Source organism: Kogia breviceps, chromosome 20, assembly GCF_026419965.1.
Source record: "Kogia breviceps isolate mKogBre1 chromosome 20, mKogBre1 haplotype 1, whole genome shotgun sequence".
In the NCBI taxonomy this organism is placed as follows: domain Eukaryota; kingdom Metazoa; phylum Chordata; class Mammalia; order Artiodactyla; family Physeteridae; genus Kogia; species Kogia breviceps.
In genome coordinates this window covers 26,798,410-26,824,006 of record NC_081329.1, presented here as the reverse complement: position 1 = coordinate 26,824,006, position 25,597 = coordinate 26,798,410, and the positions used below count along the sequence as shown (strand labels likewise).

Sequence of the window (25,597 nt, the reverse complement as noted above, 5' to 3'; positions counted from 1 at the left end):
GCTTATCTACCTCTCGCCATAAGTTTTGATAATCGAATGAGACAAGGGTCAGGTGAAAAGCACTTTGTACTTTGCATCTTGTCCTAACTTATGATTATGAATGAAATGTGACTACAAGAATGCAAGTAAACAGGTTGTGCATGCATTTGTGTATTTAGGTGGTTATGCTTTAGCTTTATGCCTTCATAAATGTGACTGCTGACACCGGTGTGTACGGGGGGGTTGTGTGTGTGTGGATGCGTCCTTTGGTCACTGGAACAGCACCTGGACAGCGTTCCCCAGCAACAGACTCCTACAGAGGCAGCTCTTTGCCGTGTGGACCCCTGTGTTGGCCACAGTGCCTCCCCCTCCCAATAGCCCTGTGAGTCCACTGCCGCCATAACCACTTTTTTCCTTCCAGTTTTACTGAGATATAATTGACGTTCCGCACTGTATAAGTTTAAGGCATGCCATGGTAACCATTTAACTTTTCAATTCTAAAAGTTTTGTTTATTTTTATTGAAATATAGTTGTGGTACATATTATATAAGTTACAAGTGTACAATATAGTGATTCACAATTTTTAAAGGTTACACTCCAGTTATAGTTATTTTAAAATATTGGCTATATTCCCCATGTTGTACAATATATCCTTGTAGCTTATTTTATACATAATAGTTTGTACCTCTTAATACCCTACCCCTATGTTGCCCCTCCACCGTCCCTCTCCCCACTGGTAACCACTACTTTGTTCTCTATATCTGTGAATCTGTTCATTCTTTGTTATATTCACAGGTTTGTTGTACTTTTTAGATTCCACATATAAGTGATAGCATACAGTATTTGTCTTTCTACCCTACAAGTCAATCAATGTTGCTGCAAATGGCAAAATTTCATTCTTTTTTATGGCTGAGTAGTATTCCGTTTTATATATGTACCACATCTTCTTTTTCATTCATCTGTTGATGGACACATAGTGTGCTTCCATGTCTTAGCTATTGTAAATCATGCTGCTGTGAACATTGGGGTGCTTGTATCTTTTCGAATTAGTACTTTTGGTTTTTTTGGATATATACCCAAGAGTGGAATTGCTGGGTCATATGATAGTTCTCATTTTAGTTTTTTGAGGAACCTGCATACTGTCATCCACAGTGGCTACAGCAATTTACATTCCCATCAACAGTGTACGGGAGTTCCCTTTTCTCCACATCTTCGCCAACATTTGTTATTTGTGTTCTTTTTGAAGACAGCCATTTCTGACAGGTATGAGGTGGTATCTCATTGTGGTTTGGATTTGCATTTCCCTGATGATGAGTGATGTTGAGCATCTTCTCATGTGCCTATTGGCCACCTGCGTTTCCTATTTGCAAAAACATCGATTCAGTTCTTCTGCCCATTTAAAAATCTGGTTGTTTCTTTTTTTGACATTGAGTTGTATGAGCTGGTTATATATATTGGATATTAATCCCTTACTGGTCATATCATATCATTTGCAAATATTTTCTCCCATTCAGTAGGTTGACTTTTTGTTTTGTCAATGGTTTCCTTTGTTGTGCAAAAGTTTTGAAGTTTAATTAGGTCCCATTTGTTTATTTTTGCTTTTGTTTCCTTTGCTTTAGGGGACGGATCCAAAAAATATTGCTGTGATTTATGTCAAAGAGCATTCCGCCTATGTTTTCCTTAGGAGTTTTATAGCGTCCAGTCTTACATTTAGGTCTTTAACGTGGTAACTCTTCAAAAGTGGTAACAGAGCCCGGATGTGAACTGGGGTGCGCTGACTCTTGAAGCTGCTGTGGTTTTTTTCCAGAAACCAGAAGTGGCCTGTCCAAATGCAGCAGAGGCAGCTGTTTCCTGGAGAAGTCCTTGCCAGGCAGACGGCCACTTCTTCCTGGGGTTCCCCCGTCCCTATTTCCTTAGCACTTTCCTACCGGCCTACTTTCCTACCGGTTTCAAGGGAGCTCACTTTGCTTCCCTGGGGAATAAGGAGGGTCCCTCCTGGTTGCACCCTCAGCTGAGCCCACCCAAGCTCCTGACCGCTCGGCTGGGGTTCTCCGGGCCTTTTTGAGTCTTTATTGTAGACTCTGCCCTCTGAACCTCAGTCCTGCTCTCAAGAGGACAGAGTTAGAGGAATGGCCTGCTTCTTGCTTCCCAGCCATCTTCTCCGAGACTTACCTCTGGCTACATCCAGACGGCAGGGAAGCTGGGATGTGGCCCCAGACCTGCAGAGGAAGCCCAGGGGGGTTGGCAGGACACGCAGAGCCCAGTGGGAGACCCCACTGCAACCTACTGTGGGGACCACAGGAGGATCCGTTCCCCATCCCGCCACTGTGAGGTTGCTTTTACTTCCCACTGGACTTGTGTTATGGGCTCCTCTGCAGGAAGCCAGGACCTCTCAGCCTGGTCTGGAATTCCTGTTGAGAACTCCACCTCCAAGGTCCACCCTGAGGCTCGGCGTGGAGCTGGGCTGGCCTCAGGCTGTGGGCGGCCTTGGGGGAGCACAGGGGGAGCCTCAGCTGGGAGGCTTGTAGAAGGCTGATGGTCTTCACACCAAGCACGTGCCACAGACAGTGCCTGGGGGCCTCTGCACACCCAGCTAGCGCAGCCCACAGCTCCATGCATATCTGGAGGCCTCACAAATTTTACTTTGATTATGGAAATAAGGTACACCTAGTGTGAGAAGTTTACAAAATGTGCAGGTGTGTAAAAAAGAAATACAAAAATAACTCATCAGCCTACTACTTAAAGATGGCTCTAGTTACCAACCTGTTGTATTTCTTTCCACTCTCTCTCTGCCTAATAGGCCATATGGCATATATGTCTGTGTGCGTGTACATATATAATAGCTATGCATATGTACTTAACACTCTCCTGGTTTCCCCCAAATCAGGGAAGTGCCAGCTAGAGGCCTGGGAGTTACTCTTGCCCTGTCTTTCCCCACCACTGCCCACTGCACCCTCACCTCTCGCCAGATCCTGCTAATCATGGCTCCTAACAATGGCTCTGAACTGGTCTGCCCACATCACACTGTCCCCTCCCTCCACCCTTAGCCCAGCAACGAACTTCTTTGGCTCAGACTGTCTGGCTCTGCCTCTTACTGCTGTGCAACCTTAGGCAAGTTACTTCACTTCGCTGAGTCTCACTTCCCTGTCTCACAAAGCGGTACGGATTAAATAAATGAAACCATGCAGCGCTTAGACTGGCGCCTGCACACGGCAGGCAGTTGCCACAGTGCGGCCAGAGGCCACCCTCCTTGTAAAATACGGCAAAGGCTTCCTTCCCACTGCTGTTAGGGTGAGTGAGACCAGAACCCTCACTGCTGTCTGAGGTCCGCAGGTTTGGCCTCCACCCTCCTCTCTGGTCCTCCTCCTCCCCTCCCCCTCCTTCTTCTCTCTCCATCTCTCTCTCTCAGTCCTTGGAGTTGCCACAATGTCTCTGCACATCCTCTTCTCTCTGCTTGAACACTTTCCCCTCTGCATCCTCTCACCTATAATGTGATTATTATACGCTTGCTTTGTGTCCCCATTTTTCTCTCATAAGTAACATAAATATGTCTTTGCCCATAAATCTTCATGCACACCTCTGATTATGTCCTCAAAATAGATCCTTAGAAGTGGAAATTTCTGGATCAAAGATTGTGAACATTTTTTAAGGCTTTTGAGGAATCTTGCCAGATCACCTTCTTTTTAAAAAAATTTTATGTTACTGAAGTATAGCTGACTTACAATGTTGGATTAATTCCTGCTGAACAGCAAAATGATTCAGTTATACATATATACGTATGTTCTTTTTCATATTCTTTTCCATTATGGTTTATCACAGGGTATTGAAGATAGTTCCCTGTGCTCTACAGTAGGACCTTGTTGTTTATCCATCCTGTATATAATAGTTTGCATCTGCTAACCCCAAACTCCCAAGCCATGCCCCCCTCCACCCAGGCAGCCACAAGTCTGTTCTCTATGTCTGTGAGTCTGTTTCTGTTTCCTACATATGTTCACTTGTGTCATATTTTAGATTCCACATCTCAGTGATATCATAAGATGTCATATGATATCACTTTCTAGAAGGCAAACACATACTACTTAGTCTTCCTGCCACAGGTCCCTTTCTTGGGCTTCTGTGGCATTTTGTTTTGGTCTTTCATCTAGCAATGATCGCATCTCCTTTGTGTTGGAGTCATTTGTTTACTCTGTTTCCTTAACTAGATTCTAAACTCTTGGGGAGGCAGGGGCTGTGTCTCGTTCATCTCTGTCTCTCCCTAGAGACCTAGTTCCTGGCATGTGCCCAGGGGGAACCTCTGCTGAGCTGCACCGAGTTGGACATATGAGTTGTCAGTCCCTTTCCACAGCGGGATGGAGATCAGGAATCAGTGGGTCCCAAAATGTCTAAAAAGAGGGAAAATCCAACACTTGCTGCGCCCTGCAGAGAGAGGCAGGGCCTCTTTGCCTCTTCCCCACCTAATGGTAGAGTGAGAGAAGACCCCAGTATGAATGTGGTTTCCTGGTTCTGAGAGGGGGAGCGGTCACGTGTGAAGGAGCAGCAGCTCAGGCGGCCCTGGGCGTGGGGTGCCCAGGAGGGCTGTGTCCTTTGCGGGGGAGGAGTTCCCAGGACCTTGCTTACTTCCCCGCAGGGCAGATGTCTTCGCTTAACCCCCCGGGTCCTGTCTCTGGGTGAGAAGGCAGAGCAGATGGCCCCCTGACCAGTTTCACTGGGGGTGTCCTGTCCTCACACCCACACCCAGGGCCATCAGCGCGTGGGCTGCCAGGGCCCTTCAGGCATGTGGAGGCTAGGCCCTCCCGGCTCCCGCGTCTCTGCGGTGGCTTCCCGGACGTCACCTCCTTCTAGGCTGGACAGTGGGCACTCAGAACCTTTAGCTCAAGCTTTCTTTCTAAAAGAGCTGGGAAGAAGTCCCTATGTCCCCCGATGACACCTGGAGGCAGCTGGCTAGGAGGCGTTTCTGAGCCAGAGAGAAGCACTTAAGGCTTCATTCCGGGATGCTTGGTTTGGAAAAGCTGTGAGGCTTCGTCTGGAACCAGCCCTCCTCTTTTGAGATGGGGACTCAGAGATGTGGATTGTCCCCAGCCTGGCCCCTTCCTGTACTATCAGGGCTCAATGCTGCACACATATGTGTGTGACACTCACTCACTGACTGTTCACAAAGTGACTCGTTTCATCATCCCCCAAACCCAGAGAGGTAGCTGCTGGCGTCCTCATTTTACAGATGGGAAAGCTGCAGCTCAGAGAGGTCACAAGCCCCAGGGAGGCTGAGCCGGGAATGGAACCAGGGGTCCTGGCTCCTGGGCCCTGCGCTGGGCTGCTCCCTGAGAGGGGCTGAGGAAGGCTCCAGGTCCCTGGGTCCTGGGCAGCCTCTGTGAGCCTGAGGCTATGTGTGCGGGTGTGTATTTGTGTGTGTACGTATATACATATGTATATGAGTGTGTGTGTGTGTGTGTGTGTGTGTGACAGAGAGAGAGAGAGAGAGAGAGAGAGAGAGAGAGAGAGAGAGAGAGAGAGAGAGAGAGAGAGAGAGACTTCGTTTAACCTGATGTGGAAGCTCTCAGAGCTTGGGTGGCACTGAGGAGGCCGTGGGGTCTGGTCACACAGTGGAAAGTGGAAAGGGCTTAGCACAGAGCCACACCTGAGTCTGAGCTCTGACTCAGCGCTTATTAGCTGTGTGACTTTTGGCAGTCTGCTTGACTTCTCTGAGTCTTGATGTCCTTATTTGTAAGTGGAAGGGGCGTCTACCTCATAGTGTTGTTAGAAAGATGAAATATATTCATTTAGGTCAATGGTGAAGGGCAATGCCTAGCACATGGTAGGCCCTAAAATAAATATTATTTATCTTCACCTTTTCAATCATTCCAGGCAAGCTGAGAGGTGAAGGGCGTTTGTTCTTTCCTCCATTTTCCAGAATATTCTCTCTTCCTAGGTTCTTTGTTCTGTCATTTACCCACCACAAATGTCAGTTTCATTTTCATCAAAGGATCACAGGCTTTATATAATAAATTTTTAACAATAAACATCAATTTTTACATTGAATAAAGGTTAAGAGGAAGAGGGCAGGGCTTAACCCCAAAGCACAAGACCTTAAAAAAAGCAAGAGTCTTCCTGGTGCCTCCCAGGTACCCCCACCTGTTTATTCTGCCTGTGTTAAGGCAGATTCTGGAAGATCTTCTCCCTTCCTTGTCTTTGGACCTGGGCTTGGAGGCTTTGCACGGGGCCCACAATCTCGGCTGTGTCCCTGGGCACCAGCCACTGGCTCTGGACGTGCCCAGCCCAGCGGAGCTGCCCTCGGAGCTGTCAGCACCGGCGTGTGTGCTGGAATGCCAGCCTGCGGGCTTTGGGGAGGGAAGGTGCGGGAAGCAGGTGAGAATGTGCCAGGCTGGTTTGCATTCACTGTCAGCGTGGAAACCGCCTGTAAATCACAGTGCACAGCTGAGGGTGCCCGGAGCAGGGGTGAGGACGGAACGTGGGGCTGTCATGTGGGCAGAAGCAGGTTTGGGGCTCAGGCCAGGAGGTGGAAGCTCCAGGGAGGCTGCTTTTAACTCAGGGTAAAAACAAAACAAAACAAAATGTACAGATATACACTACTGTATATAAAGTAGATAAACAATAAGGACCTACTGTATAGCACAGGGAACTACATTCAGCAACTTGTAATAATCTATAACGGGAAAGAATCTGAAAAAGAATATATATATAATATTATATAATATATAATATATATTATATATATTATATATTATATTATATTATATATAGTATATATACCTGAAACACTGTAAATCAACTATACTTCAATTAAAAAAAAAAGGTCTAACACTGGGATAGGCTACTGTAAGGTAATGAGCTCCCCATCCTTAGAGGTATTCCAGAGCCTGATGCTCACCCTTGGGTGTTGTGGTTGTAAGCACTCTTGTGCTGGGCAGGAGATGCATCCTTCCAACCCTGAGATTCCCCAAGCCTGAGAATGTGAGTTTCAAACTGAAGGGGATAGGCATTTACTTTCACTTAATTACATGTACGTTGTACTAACCACGTGCCAGGCTCTGTTCTAATTGCTTACACATATTAACTCATTTAATTAATGAGTACCTTGAGGTAGGTCCTCATATTTCCATTTTATAGCTGGGGAAACAGAGGCATAGATAAGAAGCTTGCCCAAGAGTTCCCAGCTAGTCAGTCTGACTCCAGGGTCTGTTTCCAGGAGGCTTGGTTGCAGCATCTTAGTCCAGGCACGGCCGAGGGGCATCTGGGGCAAAGTCCGACAGCAGGTCCTGGGAGGAGTCCCCTTCTGCAGACACATCTTATAACCCGAAGGATGCGGTGACAGACAGGGTAGACACCCATGTAACAGAGAGAGGGGACAGACCCTCTCCCGAAGCAGGAAGCTCATAGTGACAGAGAATCTGGATGCTTGGAAGCCCAGGTAGGAACGGGACAGAAGGATGTCTGTTCCAGGGCCTGAGGAACAGGGAGGGGGCTCTGCCAGTCCCACGGGACTTCACCCAGAAGGGGACTCAGGCCAGGGGACAAGGTGAAGACTGGGACATGAGAACTGGCACGTGATGTTGGAAGCATTCAGGAAGAGGACTCGGAGTGGAGCCCCGGGGCTGGGCTGGGTCAGCTGCCCCAGGAGAGGAGGGCCGGCTTCAGAATGCCGAGACTGGGGTTTAATCCCCTGACCTGCCGCTTTCCTCCTGTGACGAGGTCAGCATGGCCAAGCACTCTGACCCTCGCTTTCCTTATCTTCAAAGGTGGGTAATGATCACTACCTTGCATGATGGTGGGTCGGGGCCGGGGTGGGGGGGAATCACATCAGGTAACATTCACTCCCATAGAGGCTTGCGAACAAGAGGTGCTCACCAAGTGTCTCTGTGTGCCTTCCGTTGCTCCTTTCTTGGGTGGGGATTGATTTTAGAGATGGAGGGAGAGTGTGTTGGGGAGCGGGCTGGAGACGGGACGAGGCAGGGGCTACGGAGGGCAGGGCTGGGAAAGCCAAGCCATTGGACAAACCCAGCCTACTCTGGTGCCAGCGACCACGTCGGGTTCATCAGGTTAATCCAGGCTTTCCGGGACCCTCTGGGTACCAGCCTCAGGATCCGGTAACTGGGGGCTATGGCAGGCGCAACTTCTAAAGAACAACTTGGGATTTCAAGTTCATGTGTTTGAAAACCGTCCCCAGGGCCAGGGAGTGAACTGGCCCCCCCGCCCCCCTCGGCACCGAGGGAGCAGAAAGCTTCCCCTCAGCATCCCCTCTCCCACGTTCTCTCCTGTCATTCTCTGAGTGCCCTTGGACACCCCTCCATCTTCTCATCTGGAAAATGAATGGACTGGGATGGGAAGATGTCTAAGGCTAATTACATATCTTCCCTGGTCTTAGAGACCAAACATTTTATTTTTCTGCTCATCTGAAAATTTAGAAGAATCACTTCCAATCAAGGCAGCCAGACTTAACAGAAAGGTTCACAAATTGAGAATAACAATAGTAAGTTCTAATGTTTAGATCTATTGAGTTCTAGAATTGGTGACGATGTCCTATGTATTAGGTTTAACATTTGTAATATTCCTATGTTGGAGACGAGGCTGCCGAGGACCAGAGGAGTTAAGTGACTTGCTGGAGGTCACACAGCTGGTTAGTGGTAAAGCCAGGCTCCTCACCAGGCTCTTCCAGTCCCAGCTCTGATTCCAAGTAACTGGCCATGTCTAGGTGGGCCTTAGTTTCCCCATCTGTAAAATGGGTGGAAGGTTCCCTCTGGCAATGAAAGGTTATGATCTTATGATTTCTCTGTCCCTGGGGGTGCGGGGCTTTCTCTCCGTGCTGGTTGATACATTTCTGTCTTGGTCTCCGCAGCATTTGGAGATCACTCTGTTTCCTACTCTGTTGTTAATGCTGACTACTGCTAAGCGAAGGCTTGAAAGTAGGCCCGGAAGGGCAGTCTCAAGATGGCTCTGGATTCTCTTCTCAACTTGTAGGGTGTGGGGCGATTTTCAAAATCACGTTTCTGATTGGAAGGAGCCATCGAGGTCATCCTGTGTCCGAGGGGCCCGGCCTGGTGGGTTTGGAGTCCAAGTCCTTGCCTTCAGCAGGATGGACGAGATGACCTGGCGAGGTCCCCAGCCTCCTTCTTCTTTCAAGCCTCCTTGAAGAAGGCATGTCTACGGCAGGCCCTGGGTAACACATTACAGTGTTTCACAACCCTCCTCTCCAGGAAGCTGTTCTTAATGTTTAACCTTAACCCCTCCCGCTGTAACTCAAGGTCCCTTCCTCTTGTTGAGTGCAAATGGAGGACAGCTGCTCCGGCTCGTGGTCTGACATCAGCTATTTCTCAACATGACCCTGCGAGACAGGCCAGGGTCATTAGATCCAGTTTGGTGCCCGGCGCACACGTGTCTATTCCTGCCCGCGTGGCCGCAGACAGGCTCGCTGGGCCCGTGAATGGCTGCCCGTTTCTGGGGGTGTCTCTTAAGACACTTGTCTCCTGACATCTGTATCACACTGTGGACCCCAGAGGGCAGAGGCCACACCTGCTTGGCTGGCTTCGTCACGACCCTTCTGTGGTTCTCCACAGCTGAGCCTGCTTTCCCAAAGGGAGAGGTTTTAGGCAAGTGGCTGAGAATGGAAATTTGAGGCAACCAATTGGAGGCAGTGTCCCGAGGACACTCTTGGGCTCCTCCCTCGGCTTGGATGTGGCTCTATTTCGGGGATATCTTCGCCAATGGGCAGAGCGGAGGATGTTCCCCGAGGGTGCACGATTCCCTGCCCTTCCGCAGGGCCACGTTGAGGCCGAGGGAAAGGGCCACGGGGGTTCTGTGGCTGCTTGGACGTGGTCCTGCCTTCTGTCCTTTCTGCAAGGAGGCAGGGATGAGATCTAATCCAGCGATTTGCCGCACCCATCATCGCTAAGAACAACAGTATCATCAACAAGAACAAAACCCAGGGGCCTGCTGGGTGAATGTGCCTTTCTCAGCTCCCGTCTTGTCTGGCGCTCTCTCTGGTCTCTGTTTAGAGTAACGTGGGCAACGTGTTTGGAAGAACAGGTGAGCAAGTGTGAGGGAATTTCAGGGGCCTGGGCCAGAGTGTCGCCTCTTCCCAGTTTAGTTTTGATGGCAGCTTCCCAGCCCTCTGAACAGTGTCACTGGTGGTTTGAGGCCCAGGCCCCTGTGCCCTCTCCCCAGATGGCAGCGGGGGACTTCAAGGCTCCACCTGCCTCAGGCACTGGCTCCCAGGAGCTCTCTTTCTCTAGGAGGCTGCATTCCTGTCCATACACCTCCTTCTCCGGGGCTTAGAGCTGAGCTGTTCCTGATGTTTATCAGAGGCCTGGATCAAAGGTGCCCAGGTCGTAAATTTCGGTGGCTGTCAGACCCCCGGGGCAGCTGAAGAGGGTTGACAGCCCTTTGGGCCTCAAAGTAAAAAATTCGATCTACTCCACCCACTTCCGTCTCTGCCAAGAAGAAGCTGTCCTCTCGGAGCCCCCGCTGGGCCGTCCTTTCCTGGGAGCTGCTTCTGCAGATGGGCTTGTTTGGGGGAGAGAGAAAGCAGGGCCTGTGAGAGCGGGGCGAGCGGGAGGGGGACGCTGTGTGCCTTCCCCTGTGTGGTTGTGAGATGCTTTGTGGGCGACTTCACAGGTGGGCAGCTGCGGGGAGGGGGAGACAGAACGCTTAGACGCGAACCCCTCATTCTGTAGAAGAGGCCAAGGCCCAGGAGGATGAAGACCTATAGCTCATAGCCCTCAGCTCGGGCTCCTCAGGAAACGAGACCACGAAACCAGCGCCTAGCTCCCCGTCCGGAGCAGAACATCAAGGCCGCAGGAGTCACCCCTCAGGATTCGAAACATCGAGAAAGGTCTCGGGAGCCCCTCCTCACCCTTCTCTAGCATTCGTGGAGGCAGTGCCTGTGGGTTTTGCAGGCAACTCAGGGGCTGTGTGACTGACACCCACGAGGAATTTGAGGCTGGAGGAGAAAATGAAATGAAACTGGAGGATCTCAGAAACCGTCGGACGGTGAGGGGCTGGTGCCCCCTCCCTGGACAGCGACGGTGGGTGTGGAACTTTCCGTCTGGATGTGTAGGAGGCCTCAACGGTCCTCTGTTTGCCTCAGGACACTGGCGGCTTTGGGGCTGAGATGTTAGCTCTCCTGCAAAGGGCACAGGACTGGTCAGGCAAAACTCACCATTTTCTTTCCTCTTCAGGGTTTCCCTAAGTATCCCAAGTGCCAGGGAAGGAAGAGGTTGCAGAAACAACTTAGCCTGAGCCTTCCATTTACCCCCACCCCCACCCCGCCCCGAGGAAAATGAGGCCAGAGAAGGGAAGGGACCAGTGGCAGACGGCAAGCCATCAGCCCAGAAACCCTGGGGTCTGGCCTGGCTTCCAGGGACTCAAGCCCGAGCCAGTTTACAAGACAAATGCACACGAGTGTTGCCGTCGATAAACCGTAGACGTGCTTGTATAAAACATGTAAACGTATATGGCCACGATTTCGGGAAAATGCCCCACAGATAAAAGTAGCTTTAAGTCCCCCATAAAATGTTAAAGGCGAGTCCTTAACTCCTAGCCGCTCGGCAGGCTCTCAGAGGCGATGGTGGCCGCAGCTCCAGTGTTGACCGTTCAGCACCTGCGCATGTCAAGAGGAGGCTGAGAAGCAAAGGGGACGGAGACAGGGCATCAGGAGTCACAGAGACTTGGGTTCCAGGCCAGGCTGGGCTGTCGATAACTGCTGACCTTGGGCAAATTCTCTCTCAGTTTCCTGATGTACTTTCCTCATAGGTAATCATACGGATGAAACTGTATCGGTCCTCGGAGCAGCGCTGGGGACCTGGTATGTGCTCAGTAGGTGTCCCCTTTTAGAGATGCCTTGGGATCTTGGTCCAGGTCACATTGAAAACATCTCATTCGGGGAGGCAGAACCAAGGAGGACCTTGCCCCCTTGGATAGGACACGGGCACTCAGCGTCTGTCGAAGCCTAGGGACAAATCCCCTGCAAGGTGAAGTGGGCCATGAGACGGCTGGGTTCTATTAACTCAGATTTGTCCCAGTTGCAGATGTTGCCAGCGGCTTGGGTGGCTTTTAGGGCCTTTGTTCCATCTCGGGGGCTCACCCCTCAGCTGAGCTTTAGGGCTCTGTTAAGGTCTGGGTTGTGTCCCCCAAATTCATATGTTGAAGTCCTAACCTCCAGTGCCTCAGAATGCAACTGTATTTGGAGATGGGGGTCTTAAGCGGCCATTAAGTTAAAATAAGGTCATTAGCCTGGGCCCTAATAAGAGGGGGACATTTGGACACAGACAGGCACACATGGAAGACCATGGGAAGACACAGGAAGAAGGCAGTCGTCTACAAGCCAAGGAGAGAGACCTCAGAAGCAACCCTGCTGACCCCGGGATCCTGGACGTCTTGCCCCCGGAACTGTGAGAAAATACACTTCAGTTGTTGAGGCCACGCCGTCTGTGGTTCCGGGTTACGGCAGCCAGAGCTGACTAACTTGGCTTGCGCCCAGCCCTGCTTCTGAGGCCTGAGGAACAGCAACGGCTGCCCCTCCCTGGAGCCCAGATTCCTGGACGGGACCAAGGGCCAGCTCTGCTTCTCAGACTTGTGTGTGTGTGTGGTTTTTTAAAATGGAAGCATACGGCTTCCCTGGTGGCGCAGTGGTTGCGAGTCCACCTGCCGATGCAGGGGACGCGGGTTCCTGCCCCGGTCCGGGAAGATCCCACATGCCGCGGAGCGGCTGGGCCCGTGAGCCACGGCCGCTGAGCCTGCGCGTCCGGAGCCTGTGTTCCGCAATGGGAGGGGCCACAACAGTGAGAGGCCCGCGTACCGCAAAAAAAAAAAAAAAAAAAAAAAAAGGAAAAAATTGAAGCATAGTTGATTTCCAATGTTATATTAGTTTCTGGTGTACAACATAGTGATGCAATATTTTAATAGATTAAACTCTTTAAAAAATTACTATAAAATATTGACTGTATTCCTGTCCCTTGCAATATAGTCTTGTAGCTTATTTATTTTATACGTAGTAGTTTGTGCCTCTTACTCCCCTGCCCCTACATTGCCCCTCCCCCCCACCCCTCTCCTCATTGGTAACCACTAGTTTATTCTCTAGATCTGTGAGTCTTTCTGTTTTGTTATATTCCTATGTTTATTTTATTTTTTAGGTTCCACGTATAAGGGGTACTATATACATATTTGTCTTTCTCTATCTGACTTAATTCACTAAGCATAATATCCTCCAGGTCCAGCCACATGGTTGCAAACGGCAGAATTTCATTCTTTTTTATGGCTGAGTAGTATTCCACTGTGTATATATACCACATCTTTTTTATCCATTCATCTGGTGATGGGCACTTGGCTTGCTTCCATGTCTTGGCTATTGTAAATAGTGCTGCTATGAGTATTGGGGTGCATGTATCTTTTTGAATTAGTGTTTTCATTTCCTTTGGATATATACCCAGGGGTGGAATTGCTGGGTCATATGGTAGTTCTATTTTTAGCTTTTTGAGGAACCTCCCTACTGTTTTCCATAGAGGCTGCTATTGTCAAAAAGACCATAGATAACACATGTTGGTAAAGATGTGGAGAAAAGGGAACCCGAGTACGCTGTTGGTGCAGCCACTACAGACTTTTGTGCGCTTCAAAATCTCCTTGAGGGCTTGCGTTGAAGATGCAGAGTCTGTGACCACTTCCCCCATTCAGAGCCTCATCCGGTTATGTCTGGGCAGGCGCCCTGGGGAGGTTCCCCAGTGGCTCTGATGACTGGGTCCGTCCCTTGGAGACACTGTCTTGCCCTCAGACCCACCCAGGCTTGCCTTCCTGGGGGTTAGTGCTGAGGGGAAGGTGGCAGGTGTCACTCCCCAGTCACCGAGGAGGCTAGAGGCCCCTCCCTGCACTCCACACCCCTGTCTCGCAGGTCTGCTGGTGGCTGGAGACCTGGCAGCCTGGGGCCGAGTGAGTGGAGACAGGCCGGCCTGCAGGCGTGCCAGGTGGGGAGCGTGGTGTGTTGGCTGCTGTGAGGGGTGTGGGGAAGGTCTGAACTCCTCGGCATCTCACTCCCATCGGCTCCCAGCGTGACAGATGCACAAAGGTACCTTTTATAGGTGGGAAAGTATAGGTGCTGCCACTTCAAAGGCCTTGGCAGCCAGAGCTCTTCTTTGATAGATGGCCGTATTATTAATGGTGATTTATTGCTGGGGCCATTTTGACAACAGAAATAACCAGTTTCCCCAGCTTCTTGGCCTCTTCCCCTGCACCTGGCTGGATTTTTTTTTTGGCCTTAGGGGTTACCTCCCTGCACAAGGAGGCCAGGGCATCTGTTTAACGCACACAGTGAGGTATTGGCCTATTAACTTGTCATCATGTGTCATAAAGTTTAGTGAAATGCTGGCAGATTGTGATCCTAAAGAGGGCAATTGCCCTATTATTAAAGCGGCTTGCTTTCTTTCTCTCTCTCTCTCTCTCTCTCTCTCTCTCTTTCTCTCCCTTACCTCCTCTCCTGGTTGAGTTTGTTCTTACCTCTGTCCTACTTGCTTGATTAGTCACAAGCAGGAGTCTGCTGCTTTGCAATTATCCCAGAGTGAACCCGGCCTTGGCTAGGCAGAGCTCATGGGAAAGCAGATTACGGGAGCCCATCACCCTGCTACTGGCTGCAACCAACAGACGGGGTCTGTGGACACAGGGAGGTGTCCCAGCCCTGGCGGCTGCAGGCAGGCAGCAGAGAAGAACAGGAGGTGTTGGGGTGGTTTCTGGCTCCAGCTAATGGGGGTTCTTTAGCATCCGTTGCTTTTGCAGATTACTTGGGTTTCTCTCTGTAGTTTATCTCCCTCTGCCTTTTCCTAGCTTGCTTTTGGATCTGGAGGTAGCAGTGGGGTGGTGGGGGGATTGAAGGAAAGAAGGGGATCTGAGCTTGAGTCCTGGCTGCCCCTCACTTGCTGCAATTCCTCAGCCGGAGACTCAGTTTCTAAATCTGTAAAATGGGGGTGACAGTTCTTGCCCTGTCTACTTCACACGGCTTCAGAGAGGATCAAATCAGAAAACGGATGAAAGAGGATGGTTAATAGCAAATCACCCTGCAAATCTGGTGGATTATTGTAATTTCATATGCGCCGTCACAGAGTTTTGTTTCATGTCTAATTGAGCCTCAGCTCCTGTTATTCCAAAGGATTGTAAGCCTATCAGGATAAGTCTTCTGTTTCTCTTTATGGTTCTTCAAGGCTGTGATGACCTTGGTTTCTAAATGGACCTGGGAGGCATTGTTTAACTCATGGTCTGAACAATGGAGATTTTCAGGCACATTCAGGACAAACAGTGGCTCTGTGTACAGTGCTGGGTTAAGAATACAGAAACAAATAAGCTGGGGGCCAAACTGAAATGATTGAATCACAGTTTGTCAGATCTTGAAAGGACCTTAGGGAACGGCTAGTTTAATTATCCCATTTTATAGATTTGTAAGGTGAGGCTCAAAGAGGTAGAATGACATTCCTGAAGTCAGCAGTGGTGGGACTAGAATTAGTATCGCTGACACTTCTCAGTCCAGTACTTTCTCACTGGGAGAAGCCCCTTAACGGCCATGATTCTGGCTGCTCCTTCTCTTCCACTAACAGGAGATGTCACCCCTCTCTTCAGGTATCCTCATCAATTCTCTTTCAGGGAAAGATCTTCTGGCAGTCATTTACACCCTAGTATGAATTTAACTCAATATTTAGCTCAGTCAGATGTGTTTGCTTTTGAAGCCTCATTCCCCATTAAACAGACAGAGCTGGGCTTTGTTCCTTGTCAACAGAGTTTCTAGTACTGGTGAGAAGAGAGGCAATGCTTTTTGAGGCAGAGACTTGTGATTCTCACCCCCTGAAATCATCTTAGTTGCTTACTCTGCAGGGCAGCCAGGGCTGGGCACTGCTTCCTCAATTACACTGCTCTGGCCTGGATCTATGTGTCCAGAGTTCAGAGCATGTTTGTCAGGATCTGTCAGGGAGTAAGGTCGGGTAGATGGGTGGAGTCAGACAGGTTTAAAAATGGAAAGAAGCAAGACAGAGTGGAGGTGGTCCCTAAACACTCTGCCCCTTCATTTTGCTTCTGCTGTCTTTTCCATAGTTGCAAAACACTTGAAGCAGACGTGCTAAGAACTGCTTAAGTTCCAAGTGCCTGGTGCGGGGAGAGTTTCTAAGCCCTTACTGTGTGCCAGGCACGGTCCTGTGTGCAGGGTGGTGAGGAAAAGAGACACCATCAACCATGCAGAGCTCAAGTCTAGAGTCAGGGCCACAGGCAGGGGGAGGAGGGACTCCCCAGGCAAACGTGCTGCCCTTCCGGCCTCTGCCCTTGAAGGGAGCAGCGATGCCCTTTCTGTAGGTCACCTTGAAACTTTGGTAGAATGTGATGAAGTCTAGCATTGATAAAGCGATTGCTGTGACTTTTGGTGGTTGGAAATGCAAAGGGATGGAGAGGATTTAGAAACGATGAGAGAGAGAGAGAGAGAGGCTCAGAAAAACGCCAGAATCCCTCTCATTTTAGGCATGTAGCTTACTGGGAAGCAAGGCAGCCACATGCACATGTCCCTGCTGGCTTTAGAGAAGGGGCCTGGAGCCTGGGGCAAAGGCAGAGATGGCCATGCAGGGCCTCAGCCCAGAGGAGATAGATGGTGCCTGAAGCCAGGAGAACAGATGCTATCGCTGCAGGGAGAAGGAGATTGTAACCCTGAGTCTGTGCAAGTGCAGCCTCAACTGGGATGGTGAGTAGCACTGCATGCTGCCCTCAGTTCTTTGTTCCGTGATCATCTGAGGGTTTGCTGAGGTTGACCAGTTGCCCGGTCCGTCCTGAGCACAGAAGAGTGGAGGATAAAGAAGGGCCAGGGCGGGGCTACTAGCCTTCCCCCACCCCCCAAGTGCACGATGAGACCTGTGGCCTTGCCGTCTGTGTGTGGTCCTGCGGGGGGGGGGGTGCAGACTGGCTCTGACTCCCCTGGGGCTTCAGGGAGGGCCCCTCCTTCCAAGGATCCAGGTGGTGAAGGAGAATGCTCTTTTGGCTGGGGGGGGGGTCTTCTGAGAGCCACCCATCTCCCCTGCAGCTGAGTGGAAGTACCTTGCCTGACCCCAGGGCCAGCCCCATGTAGTGAGGCCTCGGCGATGTCAGACCTGAAAGGCAACCCGCTGGCCCTGTAGGCTCTGGAGCTGACAGGTGTCTGACAGGTACCCCAGCCAGAGTCTGGAGGTGAGGGAGATAGGCTGGTTAAGCTCCTTTCCTCCTGGAGATGATAATTACCGTGCAACAGCAGTGCTGTAATTGCTCAATAAAGCCCTGGCCCCCCTGTGATAGGCTGATGGCTGAAACACCTTATCTGAGCTGAAGATCCGTCATGTGCATGTACATGGGTGTGCGGGGGATAGGAAGGGAGAAAAGGCAGCTCCGAGAACACTGCCAGAGGTACTCAGGAAGTTCCTAGCCCTCTTCCCTTCCCTGAAGTATCATCTAGAAGGTCTTTCCAGAATTTATAGATCTATGGATCGCTTCCAGATCTTAGCACAGCATAGACACCTCACGAAATATTTACCTGGGATGATGACAGCGATGATAAAGATGGGGGGATGCTGGAAGGGACTGTGTTTTTGCCAAGTTTAATTAATTCAATTCAGCAAATATTTAACAAGTACCCATTCTTGCCCAGGGCTAGGAAAGCTCTAATTATTATTTTGGGGGAGGAAGGAGGGAAAGGCACTGAAAATATAAATAAAGATGACACAGGCTCTTTTCTCTAGAACCCTGACCTATTTTGAGGGGCCAGGCCATGCACAAACTGGCTGGCTGGGAGTGAGTGCAGGCAGGTGGGGTCGGGACGTAACGACAGACGGTCCAGAGTGTAGCTTGAGGTGGCACATGCACCTAGTGGGGTCCTTGCTCTGCCTCTTACTGTCTGTAGGATCGTGGGTTAGTTTCTTGTTTTCTGGGTTCCTCAATTTCCTCGCCTCTAAAATGGAGACAGTGATATTCCCCAGCTCCCAGGGTTGACATGAAGGTTACATGATGGGGTGACTTAGCACCATCCGCCATCGGTAGCTCAGTAGGAAACATTGCCAGAATGGTTGTGATGGAGAATATGGGGATCCAGTGACAGAGCCAGGCTGCAGATGACCAGGAACCAAATGACTGTCACCGACTCAGGGCTCTGTGCATGCTAGCTATACCACTGGTTTCAATGACAAAAAAAATTTAGAACCAGTGCATTTTAATTTAATTTAATTTATTTATTTTGGCCACTCCGTGTGGCTTGCAGGACCTTAGTTCCCTGACCAGGGATCGAACCTGTGCCCCCTGCAGTGGAAGCACGGTGTCTTACCGCTGGACCGTCAGGGAATTCTCTAGAACCGGTTCATTTTAATAGGTAATATACATCCAAGTGGCTTAAAAGTGAAAAAGAACTGTGCATAGAAAAGGAAAATAGCTGCCTTCCCCGTCCTCTAAGTACTCTTTTCTCTCTTCCCCGCGGGAACCTCTGTCACCAATTTCTGGGGTATCAGCGTATAATGATGATGGTGATGATGAAAATAGCTAATATTCCTTCATCTTACCATGTGCCCAGCATTATTTTAAGTGCTTATATTAATACGTTTAATTCATATGCACATTCATATTTATATGTATACATTCATATTCATATACATAGCATACGGAGTCGTTTAATCATTACAGTAATGATTCATAAGGTAGGTACCGTTGTTATCACTAGTGGTCGGAACATATAACATCTAATTAAATATTTTTACTCTATTTTTTTCCATTTGAGACATTTACTTATATCTTTCCAATCTCAATATGTAAGAAAAATTCCCTAAACAACAGTGATAATTAGGGAAGCGGATAGGCCATGGTCATTGGAGAGACTTCATAAAGGGACAGGGCTGGGGAGGATGGCGAGGAATATAGGTTGTGCTGTCAAACATCTACAGAAAACTTCACAAGAGTCTTGCAGCTCTTATTCCATTTTCCCCAAAACACGGCAGGGTGAGGTAAGGATGACCACCTCCATTTTCACAGATGAGAAGAGAAATCAGAGGAGCTAAGCAACTTGCCCCAAACCTTACAACTGGTCCCAAGCTGGCACTTAGCCCTCTCTGGCCTCCTGATCCTTAGCTTAACATTTTGCCATGGCAACATGGTGGGATGGGGGGATCAAGCGTGAGTAGGGGTGGGGGAGTGCGAGAGCACTTCACTCCTTGTGGAGGCTGGACTGTTGAGTAGGAGTTCATGGGCAGGGAGAGTGGGAGAGAGATGGAGGTGAGGCAGCGGGGGCTCCAGGGGGCTTCTCTTGAGCTTTAACCTTCTAGCAAGGAGAAGGTCTAAGTAGAGATGCCATCCTCTGGCCTCTTGTCCTTGGGGGTCCCTACCATCAAGACCCAACAGGGACAGGAGTGGAGCTTCTCGACACACTTCTCAGATGGGCCTTGAAAGATTTTGGACTTCTTTTGTGGGATAGAGCAGTGGTCCCCGCCTTGGTGTGTAAAGGCTCCAGAGCAAGGGTCACACGAGGGTTAAAAACTGGAGAGCTGCCTGCTTAGACCTGGTGAGCCAACCCCTGTGACACATGGGGTGACCCAAGATGTGTGCATAGAGATGTCACAGCAAAGTCTTCATTTCTGTAGCTATTTATTAAAACCTGCTATATATATACATATATATGTGTGTATATATATGTGGGGTGTGTGTGTGGCATATATATATATATATATATATATATATATATGTATATGAGTGAGCAATTCAGGTCATGTAATTAAATATATCTTATCCAAAAGTGCCATCATGAGAAATGGACAGGTGCTATCATGTGCCCCTTGGCAGAGCCACCAAATCTAGCGTTAAGAGGTTGACAAAGCTGCTCAGGGAAGCCACACTGAAGCCGAGACCTGCAGAGAGAGCGAGAGGATGTCGGTCAGGGGAAGGAGATGGCAGAGTCTTCTAAACAGAGATAAGCCTGGGTGACAAGGATCACATTTCAGGAACTGAAAGAAGTTTATCCTCGCTGGAGATACGGTGCAAAGGGGGAGGGCCACGGTTCCCTGTAAGCTCACCGAGTAGGTGTTTAATAAGTATCTGTTGAATGGGTTACAGAGATGTGGCTGCAGAGGTAGGTGGCAAATCGTGCAAGACCACGGTAAGGATTTTCGATTTTGTCTGAAGGGCAATATGGGAAAGGCAGTCGTAATTCTGTAGGATTTCCTCTATCTGTGCTTGGCAATCCCAGTGTAGCTGCAGTGCGATTGCACGGTTGGCTTCTCTGGTTTGGTGTTCGGCTGGGTGTGGACGATGCGAGGACATTGGAGAAGGCCAAGATGTCCCAGTGAAGCATGTTGGTAACGTTAGTCAGTTATGCACATTGGCAAGAGAGGTTGAAACGATGGCCCATGGAATGTGGGCTGGAGAAAGAGGACAGCGAAGACAGAGGGAGAGTAAGAGAGAGAGCAGCATGTGTGCGTCTATGGCGTGACGATCCTGGTGGGGTCAGAGATCCAGAGGCATTGGGAGGGATCGTGGTAAGGATGATGGGCTGTGCATTTATGACGTCAGGATGGCGTCTCAGAAAGAGTAGCTAAAGAAGAGTGGGTGCAATGGAGTCAAGGAAGTGAGGGGCCAGGTTGGGGAATGTGCCATCTGGGTAGAGATGGAAGCACCCTGGCGATGGCAGCACTTGGGGAGGAGAGACTGGAATTGGGCCCCTGATCTCTGCCCAGCCCCTGTGGGCTGAGTGGCAGAGCTTTGTCAGGTCTAATGATGGAGCGGAGCCTTCACCCCGGGAGTGATGAGGGAGGGAAGGGCTTGCTAGGGCCTCGGGGTCAGTAACGCGTTTACTTTCTGGTTATACTTGTAGCTGCCTGATTGAGGAGAGTCGCCCAGGTTCTCTGGAAGTTCGCAGGCATCTCGGCCGTGTCAGTGAACGTGAATGTTTTTCTCTTTTCCGCTTAGATTTGCCTTTCTGGATGTAAATTGTTGGGGCTTTTACTGCCCTTTCTACTGTCTTTCTCTTCTGTTATTTAACCCAGGAGGAGGAACTGGGAACTGAGAACAGCTGTGGGAATGAAAGGGGGAAGATGGAGGAAGGAAGCTGAATTTATCTGAGTACCTACTATGTGCTGGTTGCAGGAAAAAATTTTATCACCTTCCCCAGAGAAATAATGAAGAAGAATCATTGTCTTAGAACAGACTGGTGGTCACCAAGGGGGAGGGGGTTGGGGGATGGGAGAGGGATGGAGAGGGAGTTTGGGATTAGCACACGCAACTATTATATATATAGAATGGATAAACAACAGGGTCCTACTGTATAGCACAGAGAACTATCTTCAATGTGCTATGATAAACCATAATGGAAAAAATATTTTAAATAAAGAATGTACATATATGTATAACTTAATCACTTTGCTGTACAGCAGTAATTAACACAACATCATCAACCAACTATACTTCAATAAAACATTTAAAAATTAAAAAAATTAAAACTTAAAAAAAAAATCATCATTTTAGAATCTGAAAGCATTCAAGCTGGATGGGAAGTTAGGTACTCTATACTCTATAATCTCCCTCTCTTACTGATAAGGAAGTGACTTGCCCAAAGTTCCAGAACATTCTAATTTTTTTCTTTCTAGGAAAGCAACTGTCCTATCATAATCCTCCTTTATAGGCAAAGATGCTTTATGATACACCTGCCCACTCGCCAATGGGACAGCAGTTTACATGGACTCATGGGCCATCAGAGACCCTGGTCCAGCCTCCTCATTTCATGCCAGGCTGCAGGGAACCTGCCCTCTCAGCATGCATCTTCCAGGCTCCCTTGTGTTGTACCCCCGGCCCCCAATCCTAGGATTTATCACTCCAGTTTTCTGCACTGTTGCCTCTTGGCAATTCATCCCCCTTGGGACTCAAGGGGTTACTAGCATCAGTGGTCATCAGTGTTTGCTGAAGTGCCACCAGCGAGGTTTGGGGAACTCTTCCAGGTTAGAGGGACTTTACTTGGTATTATGGGATGAATTGGGTCCACTCTCAAATTCATATGTTGAAGTCCTAACCCCGGGTACCTCAGAATGTGACTCTATTTGGAGACAGGGGGTCTTTAAAGAGGTCATTAAAATGAGGTCATTAAGGTGGGTTCCAATCCAATATGACTGGTGACCTTACAAGAAGAGGAAATTTTGACATCAGTCCAAATGAGGGAAGACCGTGTGAAGACACAGGGAGAAGACAAGCCAAAGAGAGAGAGGCTTCAGAAGAAACCAACCCTTCCCACACTTGATCTTGGACTTCTAGCTTCCAGAACTGTGTGACAACACATTCGTGTTGTATAAGCCATCCACCCATCTATGATGCGCCATAATGGCAGCCCTAGCTAGTTAATACACCTGGTCTCTTCTGCAGCCACCTGGCTGGGAGTGGGTCCAGCCAGGAAGTTCTGAGGCCAAGTAGGGGGTGGGAAGTTCCCAGGGAGGGAGAGGGTTTGGGGTAACAGAAGGGCTTCTGTGGCTTCTCAAATCCTTGGCAGAATACCCTGGACCATTGTATGTGACAACAGGACCCAGTGTGAGAGATGCAAACTTAGTGCCAGGAAACCTGGGCTTCATCCATAGCCTCCCAGTCCTTCCCATTTGCAGGATCTTCTGCAAATTCCTTCCCCTCTGTGGGTCTCAGTTTCCTCATCCGTGGCATAGAGATAATAACACATGCCTGACTTACCTCCCAGGCTGGGGTGTAGGTTTAATGAGAAATCGTGTAAGTGCTTTGCCCTTGTTAGGGGTGGTGACGAAGGTGATGGCTGTTTCTCCCACCACCCAGGATGTTGGTACCCATCCCTGGTCTCACTCTGTCTTCAGGAGGAATGAAGGCTATCCTGGAAACATGGGGGCAGCCGTCATGTGTGGCATCTGGGTCTCATGCAGAGACCCTGAGTAGAGGCCAGATTCCTCCTATGAGTCTGATTCTCCTCATTAAGGAGAAAGCTCCAAAGCTCCAGCATCCCTTGGGCAGACAGTAAAAAGATTTGTGCATCTGTGTCAATTTCTGCCCCCCCCCGAGTCTTAATTTTTCTAAATTACAAACACAATAGTGCGTTTCCTGGAAAAATTAGAAAATACAGACAAAACAAAGGAATTAAAAACTATTATTTCTACCATGGTCAACACCAAATGTACAGGTACTCTCAGTTTCTTTTCTTTGTGGGTAGGTGTGTATATTTTGCAAAATGAAACCCCGTTGTACATAATGTTTTGTAACCTATTTTTAAGATCGACAACATACCACAAACATCTCCTTTCCATGTTGACCCAAGTTCATCTCCATCACGCTGGTTAAGTTAAGACTTTGTTCTCATGGGCAGTTCCAGAGACCCCTGGATGTGTGAGAAAAAGGGTTGGCCTAGAAGTGACTTCTCCCCAATGGCCAGTGTTTATTCTCAGGTGTGTACACACCTGGGTCTCCCTGGAGGCAGGTAAGGTTTGGAAAACACTGAACTTGGGGTCAGATAGGCCAGGAGTCCAGCTGCAGCTCTGCCATTTACAAGCTATAATTGGGAAAGGAAAGGACCCTGGGTGACCAACTTACCATTTCCAGGCCTCCATAAAGGATTAACGGCAGAATGTAAGTAAAAGAGCTTTGTAAACTGGCAGCAGTTATTAACAAAGTTATGGATGAACAAAGGCTACTTTGTTGCTTTTGCAGGAGAAATTCCAATGTTTTGAGGATCATAAAACACCATGAACAAATGAGTCTGGCCTGTAGGAAGGAGGAGAGCTTGAGAGAGAAAAATCATATTTTAGTTTTGAGAAATGATTTGGACTTTGAAAACAGACTTCTTGGTAAGTAAAGAGGTGGGGAAGGAGAGAGGAAAAAGATGAATTTTTAGGAAGCTAGAAACAAGGGTTCCTAATAAACAGTAATAGGGATGATGATAATGATGGTGATGATGATGATGATGGTGATGGTGAAGATGATGGTGGTGATGATGATGCTTATGGTGATGATGATGCTTATGGTGATGATGATGGTGATGATGGTGATGATGATGGTGATGATGGTGATGATGATGATGATGGTGAAGATGATGGTGGTGATGATGATGATGGTGATGATGGTGATGATGATGCTTACGGTGATGATGATGATGATGGTGAAGATGATGGTGGTGATGATGATGATAATGATGGTGATAATGATGGTGATGATGATGGTGATGATGGTGATGATGATGGTGAAGATGATGGTGGTGATGATGATGATGGTGATGATGGTGATGATGATGCTTACGGTGATGATGATGATGATGGTGAAGATGATGGTGGTGATGATGATGATAATGATGGTGATAATGATGGTGATGATGATGCTATGGTGATGATGATGGTGATGATGATAATGATGGTGATGATGGTGGTGATGATGATGATGATGATGGTGGCAGCTAACGCAGAGCATGTACTATGTGTCAGTGTGCTAAGCACTTTACAGAGACAAACTCAGCTAATCCCCTGAACATCCCTATGCGGTAAGAATAATTATTGTCCCCATTTTACAGGTGAGGACGACGAGGCACAGAAAGAAAGGTGAACTAACTTAACCAAGTCACAGAGCTGGTAAGCGAGAGATCCAGGATCTGAGCCCAAGGTCACAGGTTTCTGTAGACTCAACATACTTGGGACCAGACACGATGGGAAGGGCTGCAGAGCCAGCTCTAGACAGATGGACTTTGAAGACAAATGCTGTATCTGTGAGTCACTGTCTATTTGGAGACAACTTGCAGTGAGTGAGTAGTTTCACTTATAGTCAAGGGGACCAGCTGGAAAGCATTTTAGTCTGTGACAACTTGGGAAGTGGAGGGGTGGGGAAGGAAGGGGGAGGAGCCTGTGTTCATTATTTGTCCGGAGCCCTGGGGAGGCGACCAGTGGGAGGGAGTGTCCGCTAGGATGCTGAGCCATGACATTCTTTTTTTCCCTGCTCCCTCCCCCGATGACATTCTTGATTGTCGGCCTCCGCCAGGAGGAACTGAGGTTGGTGAGAACTTCCCCTGTGCTTTAAGATGGACTCTGTGGTTCTCCTGGGGGTCTGCCCGTGGCTGGGGTCTCTTGGTTCACCCGGAGGCACAGGCTTCCCTTTCCCCTCCTCTCCTGCCCACCCGCTCTCCCTCCCAAGCACGGTTTGGTGGGGGCAGCCGTGGGATGGAGAGAGTGACCTCTCTGCGGGGTGCTCGGAGGACCCTGAGAGCTGTCCTGAAGCCCTAGAGAAGTCTGGAGGAAGTCCTGTGTTCCTTTCGTGGTATCAGCAACGTGGGGAGGAAAATACAGCAGCCAGCGTCAGGGGGCTATTCGTCCGGTCATGCTGCTTTTGGGACCTGTCCGGAGGGGCTGGTCCGGAGGGGCTGACCAGCAAAGGACCCGTCGGGGCTGATGGCGGGCAGGCTGGACTGTCTGTCAGAGTCACGTGTGCGTACTTAGCAAAAACGGGTCCTGAAACCCTCCCAAGCCTCTGAGAAAGCTTAGTAGAGATGCTGGTCTCCTGTGGGGGACTGGGCCTGAGGGGCTGCATTGCAGGGAAAGCCGCTGCAGGACAGAAGGTGCCGGAAGCGGGAGGGAGGCCTCAGCAGAGCAGCGGTGAGCAGTGCACTCGACAA

At 49.3% G+C, this 25,597-nt stretch overlaps 1 long non-coding RNA gene across 1 annotated transcript in view; it reads left to right on the top strand.

Moving 5' to 3' along the window:
• Positions 1 to 24,655, top strand: part of LOC136793291 (uncharacterized) — a 29,145-nt gene extending 4,490 nt beyond the window's left edge. Inside the window, exons 3-4 of the long non-coding RNA XR_010838402.1 lie at positions 23,653 to 23,789; positions 24,506 to 24,655. This is a non-coding gene — a long non-coding RNA (uncharacterized lncRNA). The remainder of the gene's footprint in view (positions 1 to 23,652; positions 23,790 to 24,505) is intronic.
• The last annotated feature ends 942 nt before the right edge of the window (positions 24,656 to 25,597 follow it).